This window comes from Pseudophryne corroboree, chromosome 3 (genome assembly GCF_028390025.1).
Source record: "Pseudophryne corroboree isolate aPseCor3 chromosome 3, aPseCor3.hap2, whole genome shotgun sequence".
NCBI classification, from domain to species: Eukaryota; Metazoa; Chordata; class Amphibia; order Anura; family Myobatrachidae; genus Pseudophryne; species Pseudophryne corroboree.
The window spans coordinates 74,037,221-74,055,751 of record NC_086446.1 but is presented as its reverse complement, the minus strand read 5'-3'; the positions used below and the strand labels follow the sequence as shown (position 1 = coordinate 74,055,751).

At 45.9% G+C, this 18,531-nt stretch overlaps 1 pseudogene; it reads right to left on the bottom strand.

Annotated features, from left to right (window-relative positions):
- Positions 1 to 5,215: 5,215 nt before the first annotated feature.
- Positions 5,216 to 5,334, bottom strand: LOC134896275 (5S ribosomal RNA; annotated as a pseudogene).
- Positions 5,335 to 18,531: the final 13,197 nt, after the last annotated feature.

The following is an 18,531-nucleotide window of genomic DNA, read 5'->3' as shown; positions in this document are numbered from 1 at the left end:
TCCATCCATAAGTATACTAGTATCCATCCATCTCCATTGTTTACCTGAGGTGCCTTTTAGTTGTGCCTATTAAAATATGGAGAACAAATATGTTGAGGTTCCAAAAATAGGGAAAGATCAAGATCGACTTCCACCTCGTGCTGAAGCTGCTGCCACTAGTCATGGCCGAGACGATGAAATGCCATCAACGTCGTTTGCCAAGGCCGATGCCCAATGTCATAGTACAGAGCATGTAAAATCCAAAACACCAAATATCAGTAAAAAAAGGACTCAAAAATCTAAAATTAAATTGTCGGAGGAGAAGCGTAAACTTGCCAATATGCCATTTACCACACGGAGTGGCAAGGAACGGCTGAGGCCCTGGCCTATGTTCATAGCTAGTGGTTCAGCTTCACATGAGGATGGAAGCACTCAGCCTCTCGCTAGAAAAATGAAAAGACTCAAGCTGGCAAAAGCACAGCAAAGAACTGTGCGTTCTTCGAAATCCCAAATCCACAAGGAGAGTCCAATTGTGTCGGTTGCGATGCCTGACCTTCCCAACACTGGATGTGAAGAGCATGTGCCTTCCACCATTTGCACGCCCCCTGCAAGTGCTGGAAGGAGCACCCGCAGTCCTGTTCCTGATAGTCAGATTGAAGATGTCAGTGTTGAAGTACACCAGGATGAGGAGGATATGGGTGTTGCTGGCGCTGGGGAGGAAATTGACCAGGAGGATTCTGATGGTGAGGTGGTTTGTTTAAGTCAGGCACCCGGGGAGACACCTGTTGTCCGTGGGAGGAATATGGCCATTGACATGCCTGGTGAAAATACCAAAAAAATCAGCTCTTCGGTGTGGAAGTATTTCAACAGAAATGCGGACAACAGGTGTCAAGCTGTGTGTTGCCTTTGTCAAGCTGTAATGAGTAGGGGTAAGGACGTTAACCACCTCGGAACATCCTCCATTATACGTCACCTGCAGCGCATTCATCATAAGTCAGTGACAAGTTCAAAAACTTTGGGCGACAGCGGAAGCAGTCCACTGACCAGTAAATCCCTTCCTCTTGTAACCAAGCTCACGCAAACCACCCCACCAACTCCCTCAGTGTCAATTTCCTCCTTCCCCAGGAATGCCAATAGTCCTGCAGGCCATGTCACTGGCAATTCTGACGAGTCCTCTCCTGCCTGGGATTCCTCCGATGCATCCTTGCGTGTAACGCCTACTGCTGCTGGCGCTGCTGTTGTTGCTGCTGGGAGTCGATGGTCATCCCAGAGGGGTAGCCGTAAGACCACTTTTACTACTTCCACCAAGCAATTGACTGTCCAACAGTCCTTTGCGAGGAAGAAGAAATATCACAGCAGTCATCCTGCTGCAAAGCGGATAACTGAGGCCTTGGCATCCTGGGTGGTGAGAAACGTGGTTTTGGTATTCATCTGTTATGCACACCAGTGCCTACAAGAATGTACTGGTGTCAGAACTGTTATGCACTCCAGTGCCTGCAGGAATGTACTGGTGTTTGAACTGTTATGCACACCAGTGCCTGCAGGAATGTACTGGTGTCTGAACGGATAGGTATGCAAAACAAATGAACTCACAGACAGACTGGGGAATATGACATTACGTACACAGAAGGTGATAGGGTAACAAAATACACACAAAGTGAACAGAGAAGCCCAGAGGCTAAGGAACTGGGTGTCTCCCTAGTATTAGTAATGCTCAGATGGGAAAAGCAAGATGTTGTGTTTTAATACGTAGAGAACCCGAAATGCTGTTGCTAAGGGCAACAGCAAAACCCTAAAGGGTTACCAACGGGTGTGGCAGTAAACTCCTTGGTCAGAGATGGAATGATAGACACAAGGAGAGTCTCCACAATCCTAATTCTCACTTGCAGTGCACAGGTTCAGCTTACTGCCACTAAACTGACAGCTGACACCTAGCACAGTGAGACAGGATTTAGGCAGGCAAGTCTTAGAATACAGCCGCAAACTTGCTAAGTTCACAGAGTAGTAAAAGAACCCCAGCAAGCTAAACGACTGACTCCAGTCTTACTGCTAGGTCTGGATTGGCAGAGTGTAGTACCAAATCCCCAGGCCTATTTGCAGTAAGCAACAACAAATACAAAGCTACACAGAACTGGCTAACTTTCAGGAACTGACTAACCAACAAAGATTCAGCAGCATCTGCTTAACCTGAGAAGAGGCCTTATAAAGCAGGTGCTGTCCACGCCCCACTCAGACCTCACAGACTGTGAGCACAAAAACCAGCACTGGATCCCCTGCCGTGCACAGAGCCTGTAACCACTGCACAGCAAAAGACCCAAACCGGAGTATCAGCTGCTCTCAGGTTACTCCGCTAGCACTTGTCTCCTGGTTGCCATGACGACATGGCAGCACAGGGCAGGAGACCCTAACAATACCCCCCCTCTGAAGAGGGGTCAAAGAACCCCTACCACCGGGTTTATCGGGGAACTGCGAGAAGAAAGAGCGTATCATTCTGGGGGCATGAAGATCACAACTGCGCACCCACGACCGCTCCTCCGGCCATACCCCTTCCAGTGCACCAAAAATGACAGCCGACCCCGAACCATCTTGGAGTCAAGAATCCTTTCAACAACAAACTCCCTCTGGCCACGTATCAGAAGAGGGGAAGGTCTTCCACTGGAAGAAGGATTACTAATCGCCCGTTTTAAAAGGGAACAATAAAATGTTTTATCGATACCCAAAGAACGGGGCAGATCTAACTGAAATGCCACCGGATTGATAACCCTGGTGATCTTATAAGGGCCGATGAACCGGGGGCCTAACTTATGAGATGGATGTCTCAACTACAAATTCTTGGTAGACAACCAGACGAAGTCTCCTAATTTGAAGCTGCAGGGTCTTTTCCGCTTATCAAAAACCCTTTTGGTCACTAATGACACAGACACAAGGGCTTTCTTCACTTTCCGCCAAATACCTCTAAGGACCGAAACCACAGAGGAACCACCAGGCGTGGAGTCCAGGGGGTCAAAAGAATTGGCCTTAGGATGATGCCCATCCACACAAAGGAAGGGAGAGATCCCTGTAGTAGAGTGAGCCGCGTTGTTATAGGCAAACTCCGCCATGGACAGATGAGCAACCCAGTCAGTCTGACACTTGGAGACATAACACCTGAGGAACTGCTCCAAGGACTGGTTCACCCTTTCAGTCTGCCCATTAGACTGCGGATGGTAGCCTGACGACAAGCTGACAGAAATCTGGAGATCGGAACAAAATGCCCTCCAGAATTTGGCCACAAACTGGGATCCGCGGTCAGAGAACACATCAAGTGGCAACCCGTGGAGACGCACAACATGCAGCATAAATAATTCAGACAGGCGTTTGGCCGATGGCAGCCCAACCAGTGGAACGAAGTGCGCCATCTTCGAAAACCTGTCAACGACAACCCAGATGGCTGTCATCCCCGAGGATTTGGGCAAGTCCACCACAAAATCCATTGAAATGTGGGTCCATGGCTTAGATGGGATAGAGAGTGGACGTAATGGGCCAACAGGAACCCCTCTAGGAGTCTTATTTCGGGCACAGATGTCACATGCCCGAACCCACTGATCCACATCCTTAGCCACCGAGGGCCACCACACCGCCCTAGATAGCAACTCCCGAGTTCTGGCAATACCCGGGTGACCTGCCGACTTCTTGGCATGGAATTCCAGGAACACTCGTTGTCTTAACCTAGGAGGCACAAAGAAAAGACCTACCGGAAGGTCTGGAGGAGCCTGCTCCTGTGCTCTAAGGACTAATGATGAGGTCCTGGGTAATGCCCACTTTAATACATGATGGGGACACAATGGGCAATGGCTCCTCGGTGGTCTCCTGGATTGGCCTGTACAGCACAGTTTGGGGGATTCCATACTTGTCACTTAAAGTGTCTAAAGAATGCCAGGAATTGCCTTCAATAAAGTCGATGACTAGTCCAGGCCATGGATTCAGAGGAAACCACGAGTGTGAGCGTAAGGATGAGCCAGGAGGAAAGTCCGGTTATCCCAGATAGAGGTGATGGCAGACGGGAATGTGGAGAGTCTATAGTGCCGAATGCAGGAAAACCATAGGGAACAGGTGAATTTTGTAGTAGAAGCGCACGTTCGTGCCTCCTGATTAGGTTTAAGTGGTGTTAGGAGGGATATCAAAGTGGAGGTCTTGGTAAACAGGAGTTTTGATTTGTATCCAGGGTAAGTAAGGGGCTTGAGAAAACTAGGTGAGTGCTAGGGGGTTTATTAGACCATATGAATTTGAATAAAAGTTTCTGCATTCGGCACAAAGCCTCTGCGGGGACGCCTACTGGAATTGTTTGAATCAGATAGGAAAGCCTGGGCAAGATGTTCATTTTTACTGAGATTATATGTCCAAACCACGCTATTATTTGTTTGTCCCATGCTCGGAAATTGGACTCAAAGCAATTGAAAAGATTTGGAAAATTCTCGGAGTACATGGACCCATAGGAATTCGTAATAAAGATGCCCAAGTATTTAATTTTCTTGGAGCACCAGGAGAAATTAAAATTAGCGGCAAGGAGAGACCTGGTATCCCCACTAAGATGAAGTTCAATTTGGTGGACTATTTTGGTAATCTTCATAATGGGCTCTTATAAAGTTTGTCCCTTGTAAACCAACAGTGCATGTACATAAAAGATGCCTGAGATAGGTATCCAAAGAATTGATTTTGTTGGTGGTGCACCCAGAGTCAGTGATACATATAGAGGTTTCTATTTAAAATAAAACTTACCTTTTAATTAGTATACGTTCAAATTTATGGTACACAAACATACACACATATAATACACTGAGGGAGGTTGTGTGTTAAAACCTTCCTCATATGATATCGCAAATCTGTAACCAAAATTAGGAAAACAAATGAGCAGATTCTAAAATATAAAAAACTAGGAATGACACTTTAGGTGTGATATTTTAGGTGTCAGTTGCACCAGAGGTGAAAGTATAAAAAAAATCAAGATTGAAATAACCAAAAATTCAAATATGTAACACAGTGGCATATATTAAAGAAAATATGACTGAGAATTAGTCAAATTTAGAATGTCATAAAGATTAATTGCCCATTTAAAGAGCTATGGACATCAGAATTAAATCAGTTATATAGAGATCTCTGTCAATTAGTCTGTCATAAAGATAGATAAATGGATGAAGAGGGTAGGGGTCAAATGTTGCTCCACCACTTCTGCTGTTCACACAGATTCAGGAGTGTTATATTACTGCACCCAATATTCCCTAGCGGTCTCCCATCTAGGTACTAATAGAGCTGTTCACTGCTTAGCTTCCAAGATCAGACGAGATTGGGCGTGGCCAGTGAGATATGACAGTAATATCCCAAGAGTTGTGAATGAGAGAGTGTTTTGTTATTGACGCCCACCAGAGAAGAGGCACTTCTGCTGTCCAATATTTATGCACAGATTCTCTGTTACTTTAAGCATTGCAGAGAGATAATTGGCTTGCATTAGGATGAGAGAGTGCCGGAAAGTAGTAGATACATGAGAATGTATAGGTTCAGGACCCGTCTTCTGCTGTCCACTGTCATATACTGATATAGCGGACAGTGGATGAGAGAGGCGGGTTACCTTTGCCCATAGAAAGTTGCTAAGATGGAAGGTTATGAAAACAGTGACTATAGATGACACAATAATCACAATATAATATTACTGCCAAATCATGATGCTATGGATAGATGTTCAAATACAGTATATCCACTTAGGCAGAGTGATTACTAGTAGAGAAATTCACTGTTCTTGATATATGGTATAACTGAGGAGCATAAGTGAGCTAATATAGGTATTATATGGGTGACAGCTGTTTGAATAAATATCTCACAGTATATTGTGATTCCTAAAAGAAATGGATGTTATGCTGATAATACACAGATAAATGCATAATTGCTTCAAAAAAGGGTAAAAGGAAAACCGGAGTAACAAGGATGACAAGGAAAAATATTAGATTTTGTTATCTCTATAAAGGGACCACAATAAATTGAAAATTGAAAATAGCAAATAATTTAACAGCCAAAAATGGGAATGTATACGATACCAGGAGGTGCGTGGGCTGAACCGTGCACTGTTCACCACCACTTTACACAGACGCTCGTTTCACCTGGAGGTGGCTTGTTCACTGTGTGATATTTTAGAATCTGCTCATTTCTTTTCCTAATTTTGGTTACAGATTCGCGATATTATATGAGGAAGGTTTTAACACACAACCTCCCTCAGTGTATTATATGTGTGTATGTTTGTGTACCATACATTTTAACGTATACTAATTAAAAGTTAAATTTTATTTTAAAGAGTGCCCCAACACAGAGTCTTTCTTTTTCCTTTTGAAATTCCCAATAAGATGCATGGGGATGGCTTCCGATTTGGCATAGTTAATGCGGTAACCTGAATAAAAAGAGTATGATGATAGAGTTTGAAACAAATTTGGAATAGATGTATGAGAAGAGGAGAGAGTTAGCAAAACATCATCAGCAAACAATGATAATTTAAACTCCACATTGTCAACTAATATACCTTTTATATCAGGGTTAGCCCTAACCATACACGCCAGAGGCTCAATTGTCATAGCAAAGATTAATGGTGATAGGGGGCACCCCTGTCGGGTACCATTATTAATCTGGAATGGATGAGAGTCTTTACCATTTACCTGAACTCTAGCCGAAGGGTTAGAGTAGAGAGCCTGGATGCCCTGGAGTAGGCTTCCTCCCAGGCCGAACTTACGCAGGGTAGCAAACATAAAAGGCCATAACATTTTATCAAAAGCCTTCTCTGCATCAAGCGAGAGAAGGATAGAAGGCAATTTAGATTTGTTAATCGAATGAACTAGGTTGATAGTTCTTCGGGTATTGTCTCTAGCTTGTCGGCCTGGGATGAAGCCCACCTGGTCAGCATGTATCAATTGTGGGAGAACCGAGTTTAACCTCAGGGCTATAATTTTGGCGAAAAATGTAACATCATTGTTTAACAAGGATATCGGACGATAGCTGGAACACGAGTTGGGGTCTTTCTTAGGTTTATGGATTAAGACAATTCGAGCCTCCAGCGTGCAGGGAGACAAAGGTTTGCCCTTAAGAAATCCATTGAAAAGTCTGCAAAGGTGAGGCAGTAGGATACCCTTGAATTTCTTAAAATACATAATAGACATACCATTTGGCTCAGGGGCCTTGCCCGGCTTCTGAATCTTAAGGGCATTATCTAATTCTTCAATAGTTATCTCAGAGCCCAACTGAGATACCACCGACCCACTCAATATCGGTAAATTGTATTTATCCAAAAAGGATTCAATCCCTTCAGAGAATCTCGTAGAGGGTGAGGAGCGAGCATCAGCATTATATAATGATTCATAAAATTCCTCAAATTCTCTAAGAATGCAATCAGGATCATGAGTCAATACTCCTTGTTTTGTCCGAATTGATAAGATATTTTTGGAGGAAATCTGAGCTCTCAGTTTCCTGGCAAGGATTTTATCTGCCTTACCCCTTTTTTCATAATAAATTTGATCAAGGCATCTAAGGCATTGTTCCATCTTGTGAGATAGTTACATGTTGAGTTCTCTCCTTAATTTAAGCAACTGATCTAGGTCAGTTGGGCTCAGGGATGACCTATGAATTTCTTCTAGACGATGGAGTTGGTCGGATAATTCTAAGATCTTTTGGGAGCGCTGTTTAGTGAGTCTAGCAGTGATCTGAATGAAGTGACCCCTGAGGACCGCTTTATGCTCCTCCCAGAAGGTCATATCGGACATACCAGGGGTCTGATTCAAGCTAAAATAATCAGTCAGTACCTGTGTGATTTGTGGTAAGACATCATCACGTTGGAGAAGAGCATCATTGAGGGACTAAAATGGGGAGAAAAGAGTGTGGGACATACCAGAGAGAATCAAAGATACTCAGACCAATAACATACAGATCATGCTACTGGTTGTATAAGACTCTTTTGAATCCTAGAGGCTAAATCCTTCCCAATCATAATCATATCAATTCTCGTGTAAAGATTATGTACCGGGGGGAAAAATGTATAATCTTCAACTAAGGGATCGAGAACTCTCCAGGAGTCGAATAACAGGTGGTTTTTGAGTAATGACAACAGAGCTCTAGAATTACGGTTACTAGTGTGGGACTGAGAAGGAGGTAGGGAGTGGGAGCGATCTAGACTGTGGTGAAGTATGATATTAAAATCCCCTGCCATCAAAATATCACCTTTCCTATGCTGGGCAATCTTAGAATCCAAAGAGTCGATAAAGGAGGCCTGATTAACATTAGGGACATAGACGTTGATCAAAGTAATGGGAACATTATTAAGTTTGCCCACGATGATAAGGAATCTACCCCTTTTGTCTCTAATGATTTTTTCCGACTCCAAGTGTAAGTGGGCAGGGATCAATATGGCGACACCATGTTTCTTCTGAGTATGGTCACATGCGTGTATAACCACTGGAGGACGTCTAGAACGTAATTCGGGATGTAAAGTGCCTGTAAAATGTTTCTCCTGTAGGAATACCAGATCTCCCCTAACTTGTTTCAGGAAAAGGAATAATTTAGTCCTCTTTTGGGGCAATTTAGACCCTTCACATTATAGGTTATTATGTTAACCGACATAACAGTACAAGAGCATAACTAGATTACCTCTGAAGGCACATGGTGGGCCCCCTTGAAAACAAAAGGAGGAAGAAGAAGAAAAAGTGAGAAAAGGAATAGGTAGTAGGAAAAAGAAAGAGAAAAGAGAAAGAAATAACAATGCAAAAGGAAAAAAAAAATAACAACAGTAAACCAGGTCAAAGACCCATTGTACTCACCGTACGGATCCACATGTTTGAGCACCCATATGGGGTATTGAAGGAGAAAAAATCTCCCTCATGCTCAAAACAGGCCATAGTGGCTTAATGGAGGGCGTGGCGTCGAACACCAATGAACATACAGGAGAACGAACAGGGTGACCCTGGGGGATCATGGTAACATTTGACAACAATAAACCAAATCAGAACTATGTTAGCAATATAAACATAAGCTTAATGAGAAAAGCTCAGCAAAGGGAAATATGAAACCTCTAAGACATAAATCACCATATTAAATAGCAAAATACAATAACCCAGCAAACCATCCGCGGAGAGTTCATGGAGTGTTGCATCTGGACGAGGTTTTAGCCGGGACTGTCGACCAAAGGCGTCTAGGCGCTCTCTGTGGTAGAGGAGAGCCTGAGGGGCTTGAAGACCCGGTGCAGCTCGGGGGGGGGGAAGGGGGAGGGTGAGTCAGGTGCCGGGGGAGATAGGTTGAGTTTCAAAAGAAGCTGGTGGGTCTCTTCCTTGGATCACGTCAGCAGCCTTTTCCCATCAAGTTGTACTATCGGGGCGAAGGGATAACCCCACCTATAATGGATTTGGTTCTCCCTGAGGATTTGGGTATATTCCTTCAAGTCGAAACGTCTTTTGAGAGTAATAGGGGATAAGTCCTGAAACACCAACAACTTATGCGTTTCAAATAGGCACGAGTCTTTGTTGCGAGCAGCAGCCAGAACTTTGTCTTTGGTCTTGAAATAGTGGCACCGTAAATCACATCCCTCGGAGGGGATGATGGCAGAGGTTTCTGTCGCAGGTAGCGGTGAGCTCTATCTAGAAGGAAATACTCAGGTGGAGTGTCCGGCAGAAGATGCTGGAAAAAGCGGACGAGGAAGTCTTCCAGTCGGGCAGGTTCCACCGACTCAGGGATATTTTTAATACGCAGATTATTAAGTTTTGCCCGATTATCTGTATCTTCCTGTTGGTCCTGGAGGAGATAGATATCTTCCTGCATAACATAGACAGAGTGTTCCATCTATTGCTGGAAATTGATTACTTCATCAATTTTCTGTTCAACGTCATTAGTGCGAGCACCAAGATTGGAGATCTTGTCATTGAGACCAGAAATAGCTTTGTGGATCTCCGAGTGGAAAGCCTGTTTCAACGACTTCATCTTATTAAGAATGGAGGAAATGCAGTCTTTCATGGAGGAGTCTAGCACAGGCGATTCTTCCTCAGATTCCGAGATAGGGGCAGATTGGGAGGTAGGTGCCGGTTTAGAAGAACTAGGCTTCATTTTATAAATAAAAGTAGTAAGATCTGCAGGTGGTGCAGATTTTCTGGACCTAGGCATGACGTGTGACAGTCCCAGAAATAAGGAATAACTATAAATCAGAACTGAGCAATAGCGAACTGAGTCAGAGTTCCATTATATTGCGTATAGAAAGAACAAACATGAGGCCACCAGAGCAGCACCCATTGAGGTTTAACGCTAATTAGTGGTATCATAGGAGACTGAAGCATGGCTCAATTGTAACAGGATGTAATGACCAGGAGATGGCGCTCCAGGGCAGTGGAATATGATGTAGCAGTGGGAAAATAGATGGAGGCCCCAAACTGCACTGCTAGACCAGAGGTCACCAGCAACTTGCAATATGGCACAGCACAGCAGATTCAGATAGCCGGTGCAGCAATAACCCAGGTAGGGAGAGCTGGAGGTTAATAAACTGCCACCAGCTTATGATGACATGCACTGGCACAGTGAGGGGAGAGGCAGCCAGGTAGTGGAGCTGATAAAATGGCCACCACCAGAGATCCACACTGAGATCTGCAGCAAGTATCTGTCTGTCCAGGGGAGGCAGAGGTGGTTTCCCACAGTCTGGCAGAGCCAGGAGGGTCTGGGGCTGTCCAGCAATGTTATGTAGAGGAGGCAGGGGTCCGCGGGCTGCTCTGGGGGTCCCGCAGTGGCCGCATTCCGGTACCGGAGCTCACGGCCGGGCTGTCGTCAAACTCAAGGCCCCGGCTCTGGACCGGGGTGAAGGCCGCGGTAGCCGGAGGGTGCAGGGAGCCGCCTGGTTGCTCAGGATTGCCCAGCGAGCTATCCTTTACCATGGGGAGACCTCAGGGTGGCAGTGGGCGCCGGGGAAGCAGCGAAAAGCTATAATATTATGCCCTCTGTGCAGGAGCTCCGGAGCTACCCACTTGCTCCCTTTTTTAAACACATTCCCTTATAAAACACCAAGTGTATAGCTAATAAGCAATACCACACACCCAATTAATAAAAGGATAATCACCTTTAAAATATTGTCCTTTAATCATAGGAAGGACATATACAAGTGTTCTTTAGTATGCAATTCTCACAAAATAATTCACAATAATGTAGCAGCATTGATTGATGGAGAGCTCTGCTATGATAAAGCAACACGGAATGATAGAAAGCGCCTCTTCTTATAATCTGATACAACAACTGTGTCCTCCTCCCATGTGTAAATCATCACATGTTAGAGACACAAGAGCAAATACAGACCGTAGTGCAGAGACCTTACACACTGGCGCCAAGGGGGGGGGGGGGGGGGGGCTTGAGTGGGTACTAAATAGCCAGGCCCGGGCTTGCTGGTGGGGCCCAACAGTGGCCTGGGTCCGCCGTCCCCCTCCCCTCCTGAGTATACTTACCTTGGTCCGGGAAGCCACTCCTTCCTCCTCCACAGCACCATCTACACAATGACAACTTTGGGAAGATGGTGCTGCAGAGTGAAAGCAAAGGCTTGTTGCACTCTATTGCACATGTTCCACCTTCCTGAATATCACTGGGAAGATGGTGCCGACTAAGGATAAGAGGACCCGTTTCCCAAATCAAGCCAGATAAGCTACATGCCCTCCCCAGCATCCCCCCCAACCATCTGAAATATATAAATATATATATATATATATATATTGTAGAAGAATGGATCAGTGCGCTCGTCCAGTTCAAGAGAGTACCTTACTGCTTTACTATGGTCTTACAACCACAATTGGATATGTCAAAATAATTAGTTCAAGATATAATGGATTCTTCCAATCTGATGTTTAGTCAAATAGTCAGTAAACCACACTTTCCCCGCTTTGTCGGGTGGCTGCTCAGTTCTTCAAAAAGTGTCACTAGGTATACGTAGCCCCAAAAGGAAATCTAAAAACAAAGGAAGAAACGAGAAAGCGCCTATGGTGTAGTATTCGTCAATAAGTTCTGTCACACGCAAGAATAATACTGCGTACCGGATTACGGCTTGACATAAGGCTCGTCAGTCCCCCATTCTTTAGTCCAGGTCTTTACTGGGATCTAGATATGTTTAGGAGACATAAAAAAATCGCTATATAGCGTAGTAGTTTTCCGTATGTAGGGTTAAATTATCACACAAATTTGCATGCGTACCGGATGAATGAGTAGATTATGCGTATCCAATACACAGACTGCCTGGGAAGACTGCAGGATCTCTGTGAGAGAAACACGCTTCCTGATACAAGGTTGTCCAGTCACCAGTTCCGCGACGAATACCTGGACACAGTACCTGTATTGGATACGCATAAATTACTCATTTATCCGGTACGCATGCAAATTTGTGTGATAATTTAACCCTACATACGGAAAACTACTACGCTATATAGCGATTTTTTATGTCTCCTAAACATATCTAGATCCCAGTAAAGACCTGGACTAAAGAATGGGGGACTGATGAGCCTTATGTCAAGCCGTAATCAGGTACGCAGTATTATTCTTGCGTGTGACAGAACTTATTGACGAATACTACACCATAGGCGCTCTCTCATTTCTTCCTTTGTTTTTATATATATATATATATATATATATATATTTATTTTTTTAGGGGTCATGGCCATGCCCCAATCTAGGTCATGCCTCCATCCGGTACCGGGGCCCGGCAATGCTCTCTACAGCCCTGCACTTACACATTAAAGATATTTTAAAAACATAATATAGCAAGACAGGAACAAATAGGTCACTATTCTTACAATGGACCTACTTAGGTCCGAAACACGTTAAGTTAGGATCTTTTTACTCTAATTGGCATCTGTGGGCACTGGTATACATTCTATGAGGAGGGTACAGAATCTGGAATTGACACCCTGCTGCAGTCTCTACCTGCCATCTGCCTGGGTGTCACGAACCGATCTCTCACCTCTGTGGGTTCTGGGGTCCATCCGTTGCCGGTGCAGTTGCTCACGGTGCTGTGCGGCTGTGTGGGGACGCGGCGTGGTCAGTGGCACAGGTGATGCAGGTTCTGGGAGCTGGGAGTGCGGGGACCAAATGGCCAAAGGCACCGCAGTGTGTCTGCAGTATAGGAGGCGGCCATGTTGGAGACCAAATGAGCACCAGAGAGCACTTGTGAAACACTTGTGGGTAAGTGTCAGCCAATCCCGTGCTTGTGCTGCCTTTAAGTAGGCTGGGATTATGTTACTCTGAGCCAGTGCTTTGTTGTATCTACTCTATGCCCTAGCTCTGTGCTCTCTCCGTGCATTCCCATGTGATTCCAGTGGTCCAGATACCGCATCCGCTCCCAGAGGTCTGCCTGCAGCCTTCACTGCTAAAGATCCACCAGCTCCCTGCTGTGCTGTCAGTCAATCGCTCTCCCAGTGGCAAACCAGTGGATTTCCAGAGTCTTGTGAGAGGTTACCCTGTCTGCCTGCTTCAATCACACAGCCTTTGGAGGATTCTACTAAATTCAGCTGTTCGTTTGTTCAGCTCTAAACTTAACCCATTCATCACCATTGTCGTCTGCTGCAGTTTCACAGTGCTGTGTTATCTTCAGAACTCGCAAGTAACCCATTTCAGTATTGTATTTTCATTGTTGCAGCAATCAAGGACAATTCTTCACAGCCTATCAGTTTAATCTTTAAGCTTCAGTACAAGTCTCTACAGTTACTCATTTATGTCTGCAATATCCAGTTAAACACTCCTTACAGTCTGGCATCAATCATTGTTTCTTTTGGACAATTCATCATGCATTCACAAGCCTGTTTAAAACTCAGTTTTATGAACATTTCCTCAATGTATCTTTAAGACTGTTCCTGCTTATCATTCTACCACTCTATGCAATACGTCAGTATATATATGGTGATTAATAACTTGTCATTTAACTCCTTACTGGAATTGTTGCCTCTAATAAATATATGAAACGGAACTTTCTTCGTCCTCCCTGCTTTTCTCATACCCCAGCACCTTCACCTTCGTTTGGTCCAGGGTTAACGGATCCTCAAAAACACTCGGCCCTGACACTGGGACATTGAATGGTGACCAATTTGTTCCTGCCTTGCCATTTGAGGAGATATAGGGCTAGATGCATCATCGCTTGGAAAGTGATAAAATGGAGAGTGATAAAGTCCCAGCCAATCAGCTCCTAACTGTCATTTTTTCAAACCCTGTGACATGGCAGTTAGGACCTGACTGGCTGGTGCTTTTTCACTCTCCATTTTATCACTTTCCAAGTAATGATGCCTTATGTTTTTAAAACATCTTTACTACGTAAGTGCATTGAGTTCTTAAAATCCTTTCATCTGTCAAAGGTCTCTGCACTACGGTCTGCTCTTGTGTCCCTCCAACCTGTGATTATTTACACATGGGAGGAAGACACAGATTATAAAATGAGCTTACTACAGTATTTTCATTAGTGCTTTATTATAGAGGAGCTCTCCATCAATCATTGCTGCTACATTATTGTCATTTATTTTGTGAGAATTGCATATTAGGAATACCTGTGTATGGCTTTCCTGTAATTAAAGGACAATCATTTAAGGGTGATTAATATTTTATATAGGTGTGTGGATATATCACCTGATATTGATTAATCTTAATTACCTTGGTGTTTCATAATCCATTTACTGTATGTATACCGCCCCTTGGAAGTGATGGCTCCATCTCTATATAATCTGTTCTCTCTGTCCCACTCTGTTCCAGATCCAAAGCCGCAATGCCTGCTATGACCGATATCCTTCCTGCTGCTGATATCAAAAAGGCTGTGGGGGCCTTTGTAGGTAGGATATGTTATGCAGTGTGTGCTTGTGTGGGATGCAGGGCTGGCTCTACCATTAGGCAGCTTTAGGCGGCTGCCTAGGGGCGCCGTCCCCTGGAGGGCACCGCTGAATTCTTCCAGCAAAAACTGAAGGAAATCTCTGTATGCAGCTTCCTTTTCTCTGACGTCCTAGTGGATGCTGGGAACTCCGTAAGGACCATGGGGAATAGCGGCTCCGCAGGAGACTGGGCACATCTAAAGAAAGCTTTAGGACTATCTGGTGTGCACTGGCTCCTCCCCCTATGACCCTCCTCCAAGCCTCAGTTAGATTTTTGTGCCCGACCGAGCAGGGTGCAATCTAGGAGCTCTCCTGAGCTTCTTAGAAAAAGTTAGTTTTAGGTTTTTTATTTTCAGTGAGACCTGCTGGCAACAGGCTCACTGCATCGAGGGACTAAGGGGAGAAGAAGCGAACCTGCCTGCTTGCAGCCAGCTTGGGCTTCTTAGGCTACTGGACACCATTAGCTCCAGAGGGACCGAACACAGGCCCAGCCTCGGAGTCCGGTCCCAGAGCCGCGCCGCCGGCCCCCTTACAGAGCCAGAAGCAAGAAGAGGTCCGGAAAATCGGCGGCAGAAGACATCAGTCTTCACCAAGGTAGCGCACAGCACTGCAGCTGTGCGCCATTGCTCCTCATGCACACCACACACTCCGGTCACTGAGGGTGCAGGGCGCTGGGGGGGGCGCCCTGAGCAGCAATATGAACACCTTGGCTGGCAAAAATACATCACATATAACCCCCAGGGCTATATGGATGTATATTAACCCCTGCCAGATTCCATAAAAATGCGGGAGAAAAGTCTGCGAAAAAGGGGCGGAGCCTATCTCCTCAGCACACTGGCGCCATTTTTCCCTCACAGCTCCGTTGGAGGGAAGCTCCCTGGCTCTCCCCTGCAGTTAATACACTACAGAAAGGGTTAAAAAGAGAGGGGGGGGGCACAATTTAGGCGCAGTATACAACATATAGGCAGCTATAAGGGAAAACACTTTTTTATAGGTGCTATCCCTGTGATATATAGCGCCCTGGTGTGTGCTGGCATACTCTCCCTCTGTCTCCCCAAAGGGCTTTGTGGGGTCCTGTCCTCTATCAGAGCATTCCCTGTGTGTGTGCTGTGTGTCGGTACGGCTGTGTCGACAGGTATGTGGAGGATAATGAGGTGGAGGCGGAGCGAATGCCTGTAAATATGTTGTCACCCCCTGCGGGGTCGACACCGGTGTGGTTGAACTTATGGAAGGATCAACGTGAAAGTGTCAACTCCTTACATAAAAGGCCGACGACACGGAACAGCCGGCTACTCAGCTTGTGCCTGTTCCAGCGTCTCAAATGTCATGGGGGGCTCTAAAATCGCCCGCTACCTCAGATAACAGACACAGATGTCGACACGGATACTGACTCCAGTGTCGACATCGATGAGACTGGTGTACCCTCCAAATAGGTCCACCCGTTACAGGATTGAGACAATGAAAAATGTATTACACATTTATGATTATACCCCAGGTACCACATAAAAGGGTATTGTGTTTGGTGAGAGAAAACTATTAGTAGTTTTTCCTGCATCTGAGAAACTAAATGAGGTGTGTGAGGAAGAGTGGTCTTCCCCCGGTAAGAAATTGATAATTTCTACAACGGTTATTGGCAGCGTACCCTTTCCCGCCAGAGGATAGGTCACGCGGGGAAACACCCCATAGGGTAGATACAGCGCTTACACGCTTATCAGAAAAGGTGGCACTACCGTCTTCGGGTACGGCCGCCCTGAAGGAACCTGCTGATAGAAAGCAGGAGGTTACCCTATAAGATATGGTCACACACTAGGGCATTATATTGCGACCAGCCGTTGCTTCGGCATGGATGGGCAGTGCTCCCGCTGCGTGGTCAGATTCCCTGTCGGAAAATAACTATGGATAGGGACAATATTTTGCTGAAAATAGAGCATATAAAAGACGTGGTCTTATACATGCGTGATGCACAGAGGGATATTTGCCGGCTGGCATCAAAAATAAGCGCTAGGTCCATTGCCGCCAGACGGGGGTTATGGACTTGGCAATGGTCAGGCGATGCCGACTCGAATCGGCACATGGAAGTTGCCCTATAAGGGGGTAAAACTGTTTGGGGATAGTTTTTCAGACCTCGTTTCCACAGCTACTGCTGGGAAATTAATTTTTTTGCCACAGGCTACCCCACAACAAAAGAAAGCACCGTATCATCAAGTACAGTCCTTTCGGCCCCAGAAAAACAAGGGGGCTAGAGGCTCATCCTTTCTGCCGAGAGGCAAAGGTAGAGGAAAAAAGCTGCAACACACAGCTAGTTCCCAAGAGCAGAAGTCCTCCCTGCGTCCGGTAGGTCCACAGCATGGTGCTGGGGCTGCTCAGGCGGACCCGGGTACGGTGGGGGCCCGTCTCAGATATTTCAGCGGACTCTCTCACATAGATCCCTGGGTCCTTCAAGTAGTATCTCAGGGGTACAGGCTGGAGTTCGAGACGTTCTTCCCCCCGCCGTTTCCTAAAATCTGCCTTACCGGCACCTCCCTCTGCCAGGGAGACGGTGTTGGTGGATATTCAACACTATAATCACAACAAGTGATTGTCAAGGTGCCCCTCCTTCAGCAAGGAAGGGGTTACTATTCCACAGTGGTTGTGGTACCGCAACGGTTCGGTGAGACCCATCTTGAAATTAAAATACTTGAACTTTTATATCAGAAGATTCAAGTTCAAGATGGAATCGCTCACGGCGCTTATTACGAGCCTGGATGAGGGGGATTACAGGGTCTCCCTGGACATCAAGGATGCGTACCTGCATGTCCCCATCCCCCCCCCTCACCAGGAGTACCTCAGATATGTGGTACAGGACTGTCACTATCAGTTCCAGACGCGGCCGTTGGAGTTGTCCACGGCACCGAAGGTCTTTACCTAGGTAATGGCCGAAGTGATGATACTCCTTCACAAGAAGGAAGTTTTTATTATCCCGTACTTGGACGATCTCCTGATAAAGGCGAGGTCCAAAGAACAGTTGGTAGTGGGGGTAGCACTCTCTCGGGAAGTGCTACAACAGCACGACTGGTTTCTCAATATTCCAAAGTCACAGCTGGTCCCGACGACACGTCTTCTGTTCCTGGGAATGTTTCTGAACGCAGACCAGAAAAGAGTGTTTCTTCCAGTGGAAAAAGCCGAGGAGTTGTCATCTCTAGTCAGAGACATCCTAAAACCAGGACAGGTGTTGGTACATCAATGCACACGAGTCCTGGGAAAAATGGTAGCTTCGTACGAAGCATAATTCCATTCGGAAGACTCCACGCAAGGACGTTCCAGTGGGACCTGTGGGACTAATGGTCCGGGTCCCATGTACAGATACAACAGCGGATAACCCTGTCAGCAAGAAACAGGGTGTCGCTGCTGTGGTGGCTGCAGAGGGCTCATCTACTAGTGGGCCGCAGATTCGGAATACAGGACTGGGTCCTGGTGACCACGGATGCCAGCCTTCGGGGCTGGGGTGCAGTCACACAGGGAAGAAATTTCCAAGGAGATTTCGCTTCACATAAATATTCTGCAGCTAAGGGCCATTTACAATGCCCTAAGACAAGCAAGGCCCCTGCTTCAGAACCAGCCGGTACTGATCCAATCAGACGACATCACGGCGGTCGCCCATGTACACAGACAGGGCGGCACAAGAAGCAGGATGGCGATGGCAGAAGCC